Source organism: Pocillopora damicornis, chromosome 3 (genome assembly GCF_964200805.1).
Source record: "Pocillopora damicornis chromosome 3, jaPocDami1.2, whole genome shotgun sequence".
In the NCBI taxonomy this organism is placed as follows: Eukaryota; Metazoa; Cnidaria; class Anthozoa; order Scleractinia; family Pocilloporidae; genus Pocillopora; species Pocillopora damicornis.
In genome coordinates this window covers 7,384,696-7,389,992 of record NC_142672.1, presented here as the reverse complement: position 1 = coordinate 7,389,992, position 5,297 = coordinate 7,384,696, and the positions used below count along the sequence as shown (strand labels likewise).

Genomic DNA, 5,297 nt, shown 5'->3' with positions numbered 1-5,297 from the left:
GTATCTGTTTGAGCGGACAATGCCTCAAACAGAGAAAGGAGACACATTGATATTTCAGTAATAAAAACGACCAAGAATCGTGTCCGGGTAAAAATTCTTGTTAGCACACAAAGTAATCTGGAGCTCCAAATTAACATATCTGTACATTTTTCTCATTGAACTATAGTTGTGTTCTCCCATTTTTGTTGTGGTCCCTTATTTTTGTTTAATAAGATAATATTGGCTTATTGAATTAGTTAAATTAGTCATCTTTGACTGACTGATAATACTTAGTGACATATCAGAACCCCCCACCCCCCCCCAAGACCTGTGGGTTTTGCACTACTTGTCTAACGCAGAAAATCTCTCAGAATCCCTCCCCATCCCATTTGTATGACACAGAGATTCTTGTGTCAATATGGTCACATATTACTACTCAACAGTAGGTGATAGGTAGATACATGAAGGTGGGGGGGGGGGGTGCGCACAAACCAACTGAGAAGCAATTTGGTGCAAAAAATTTTCAATGTTCTCTCACAATTTGGACCCCCTGTGAAAGTTGTCAGGATCCCCCTTGATCTTCAAGAGTAATTTTTCTTCTTGAAGTTGTTCAAGATGCAAATCATTTCTCTCCACAAAATTAAAATATCAAGGTACTTGTATGACCTTTGAATGCTATATTGGAGGAAGTATATTATATTTAGAATTATTTACTCATTAAAAACGGCAGTGATTGAAAAATACCTACCTAGGGGAACAGTCCTCCTGGATAACAGAGGATAATTCAAATTCAATTTTTTCAGAGAGAACATTGTTATTGCTGGCTTAAGGGTAACCGTCACAGCAAATTTCCTGGGCTTCTTACTGATATAATCATCTATAAACGACTGTGAATATATGAAAGTCATATATCTGAACTGCGGATTAAGACGTGAGTATCAAAGCGATCTTCGCAGTAATGAACACTACTTCAGCGGTAGTGAAAATAAGGCCTGAAAAAAAATCCAGGCCTGTACGGGATTTAAACCCATGACCTCTGCGATACCGGTGCAGCGCTCTATCAACTGAGCTAATGAACACTAATATAATGATCTCTACTTCAGTAATGAACACTACCTCACTGCTGAAGTAGTGTTCATTACTGCGAAGATCGCTTTCATACGTACTCACGTCTTTATCCGCAGTTCAAATATATGACTTTCATAAATTCACAACCGTTTACTCATCACTTCACGGGTTTATTTAAAACTAACATAATAACCAGCTCCCAGTTGGCTTGTTAGTTCAGTTGATAGAGCGCTGCACCGGTATCGCAAAGGTCATGGGTTCAAATCCCGTACAGGCCTGAATTTTCATATTTTCACTACTGCTGAAGTAGTGTTCATTGCTGCGAAGATCGCTTTCATACTCACATAATCGCTTATATCAATGTAGCCAGTTACCAGAAGCTTTTGTCGTTCATTGGTAGACACTAAACATTTTAAAAAAGATTAAATGAAATTATACATTTTAATTTTTTTAACAAACTATGTGGAGTGAATGAAAGAATTAAGAAGACCCTGTAATCTAGAGAAGTGCAAAGTGCTTATATTATACACCAACATATTCCAATTTTTTTCTTCAAATTCTGTCATGTTGTCCTCAGAGTTCTAAAAGTACAAAGACAAGTTTTATTGAAATGGTTGACTTGACTCATGAAGATAAAGATTTCACCTGTTTTGAAGCACGCAGGAGGCTTTATGAGAGTATAGAGCACGCTGACGGCAGTTTTGTTCGGTTTGGAAATAAAGTTTGTTTTGAACATTGAAAGTAATACGTGGGGAATTTAACGGATTCTTTATTATAAAACAAATAGAAAAGCCTTGACTGTGCTCTGTTCTGTTGTAAAGCACGCAGGAGGCGGCTAAAGAACGAAAGAAGTGTAGGGAGAAACACGCAACTACATCTCGTGTTTCTCCCTACTTCTTGAGTGCTCTAGCCGCTTCCTAAGTATAGGACTTCACGTCATGACGAGTTTTTGTCTCGATTTTTGCATCCACTTAAAATTTAAAAAATGTCAAATTTCGTCAGCGCTTTATCTGCTCATGAAACCAGCTGGCATAGTTTGCCGATGGACTCAAACTCCAGTTTCAGGATTCATCGTACGTCGTTTCAAAGTTTTAAAATTCGCGAGTTTCGCGACAAAAGAAAATTAATGCCTTCCAGGTAAATTTTAGTGAGTTCAATAATAAGCTGGTGACAGCTTTTACGACTAATGGCGTTGAAAACTCAGTCTTTTCACTGCCTCACATTCTTCTTTTTGCTCTGGATGCTAAAAAATACTTTTACTACATTTGCAGTGTTCTCTCAGGTGTTCTGATGTTTAAAACATACCAATAACTTTTGTTTTTTCCAAATTAGGGCTGAAATACCCAAAGCCACTCCTACTATCCGCCAGCGGATATGGACCCCCCGGTCCAAATCCGCTAGGGGATATGGACCCCCCAACAAAACTGAGTGAAACATCATGCTTAACGTTCTAGTAAAAATGGATGATACTTTACGTTCCAGTGCGTACTAAAGTATGTTTTAATTCAAAACATGCATATCGTTAATGCATACGAACTGGTATCCCGTGGGATTTTTCTTTTGACCAAGGGAAAATGGGCAAGAACTTAGTTTAATGTCTGGAGAAAGGTCGTTTTTGAACCTTTTCCGCGATAGTCGAACATCATTAGATTCAATAAGAGACAAACTTGTGACACTAATTTTTTTTGTCATTGTTCAATGCCCGAGTGTTGGGACGACGTGGTACAGTGCGAGTTGTGCGAGGAATGGTTACACATGAGCTGCGAGGGATTTATGACTGCCCCGGAGGGCGAGTGGCCCTGCATTGTCTGCAGATTGCCAGACTCTAGACGTCTTCGTAATTGTTAAGGTGTTATTTCGGATCCCTCAACAGCTAATAATCGTTAAAATTAGAAAATAAGAAAATAAGATAGTCTCCACTTTTCTTAGGACGTTGAAGTTAATGTTGATTTGCATCTGAAAATAAGCTGAGAGTTCCAATAGTTCAGAATATAATAGAATCATTTTTACTTATTATAGGCTTTACGAACGACTTGTATTAGGAGTAGTTTGTTCGTTTTTGTTCAAAAACTGTTTAATGTTATTATTTTAGAAAATGAGACTTACTTATTTTTGTGACTGGACGCAATAGTCTCCACTATTGTTTCGTACCAATGTTGATTCGCATTAGAAGAAGCAAAGATCTATTGTAGCAATTTCAAGAGTTTGAATGGAGTAGTTTGTTCACATCTAATTCTTGCGTATACTCTACGATCGCTATAACAAATGCGGTAGAATTGGAACGAAATGGCTGTTTTTTTTTAACCTTTATTGAGGAATGTTGTGTTGTAGTTGAAAAGAACATCGACAAAAAAGCTTGCAAATAGAATTAGTTACCAAATATGATACAAAGGATGCTTAAAAGGAAAGTTTGGTAGGGGGGTCCAAATCTGCGAAGGGGGGGGGGGGGTCCAAATCCGCTGTGACACCGGCTAAAAATTCATTCAAGAATGTACTCAGCACGTCCTTTTTTTCTTTATTATAATTCACCCATTAATCTTTGCATGATACTACTGGCTATTTTGCATCACGTGGTACATATACAAGGTAATAACCCCACTTATATAAACATTTGTCCTTCTATTATTTCTGTTGAAAAGAGAAAAATCTAGCTGAAAAAATACTAGTGTAGAAAGTCACCTTTCCGTCAACCAGCCACCTGAAGGGGTTTATGACTGATTTTTAGAATTGATGTTTGTCTTGTTTAGTTTCTTGGAAGCACTAACTTGTGAACAAAATATGATCGGGAACTGACTCCAGACTATGGGCTTAACAGCCCTGCCACTACCAGGAGTGGCCCAAAGGGAATTTCTCCTTATAGTTGCAATAAATTGTCAAGCAGAAAGACAACGAGAAGAAAGTAAACTATCAACTAGGAGGATAGTGTTCGATTTGATACCACATTCTCTGGGTTTGAATTACAAGAAATGTACGGCATTGGTGGGGAGAGTTTGATATCATAAATTGGGATTAAACTGGACAAATCATGATCGTATGCCAGCAATAAGGTCACTATGCTGTGTTTTTGTTTTACCTTAATATCGCGGGATTTCGAAGACGCCGAAAGCTTCGAAAAGACTTCAAAGAGTCTAAACTGTGTCGGGAAAAACGTTACAAAGCTCAATCCACTCTGTAAAACGATACCAAAGAGTTTCCCAAACTATATCACGTTTCCACAAGAATGAAACCACATGTTAACAATATGGACGACAATGAAGTAAAACGTGACCTTTGAACCAAGGTGATACTTATCATAGATTTCATAGATTATCACGTTTGCTACATTTCTTCTTGTTGACAAAACTTGCCATAGGACTTGCAGGACTAAGGTTGTTTTTCTGTTTAAGAAAGTTTATGGAACTTGATTCTACGAATGTAGGGGGATTTGAACGAAGCTGATTGCTTTGGTTGACCCCACATGTTTTGAATAGTGCCCTTTGTTGTGAAAATCGATGTCATTAGCCATTGCATGTGGAAATTGGACCGACGTAAAGAAATGTCTTTGTTGAAGTTTTTTTTTTAACACTCATCAATTCAAAGTAAGACGATGACTGTAACTGAAACTGATCTTTTAAGAATAAATGGCAAGTGAAAAGAGCATCGCTCCGACATCTCAAAGTTATGATAACGCCGAATAAGATCAACTGTAGAAATATTTCAAACTATACCAAATTTTATCATATCATTTCGATGTCTTCATTTTTCTTTCGGGCACCCTTGCCTTTCGCTAACCGTACAACTTTTTGTGTTTTGTTGTTTTGTCTCCTGTTTCACCTTTAAAATTGTTTTTTTTTTCTCTTTTGTTTGAGAAACATTGAAAGAAATGTGACCTTGTTAGAAATTTGTCACATGCTAGGAAACCCGTCAAATGTGTTAGTATGGGAAACAAAGAGTACACTTACATTTGCCTCGCTGTTAACATGTGGCTACGTTTCCATGTTGGTAGTGACAAATCAATAAATGTCTCGGAGGCACCGGTTTGAACAGTGTAAAAGTGTTCATTTACTCAGGATTTTTATTCTAAAATTACTTATTTGCATATCAAAAATGATTCATTTCGTTTGTTTGTAAAACCTTCCTTTAACAATCTCTTACTGGTGAAAAGAGCAACCTTGGATATTACCTTTGTAGTGGAAAGGAGTTTTGGATTCAAGTAACATAGATATGTTGACAAACTGATATATTTGGAAAGCAAGAATTTTTTTCGAGTG

The 5,297-nt window shown here is 37.3% G+C and overlaps 1 long non-coding RNA gene across 1 annotated transcript in view; it reads left to right on the top strand.

The window, feature by feature from the left end:
• LOC149048032 (uncharacterized) overlaps positions 1-179 on the top strand; it is an 11,575-nt gene extending 11,396 nt beyond the window's left edge. Inside the window, exon 4 of the long non-coding RNA XR_016184944.1 lies at positions 1-179. This exon is cut by the window's left edge and continues 246 nt beyond it. This is a non-coding gene — a long non-coding RNA (uncharacterized LOC149048032).
• Positions 180-5,297: the final 5,118 nt, after the last annotated feature.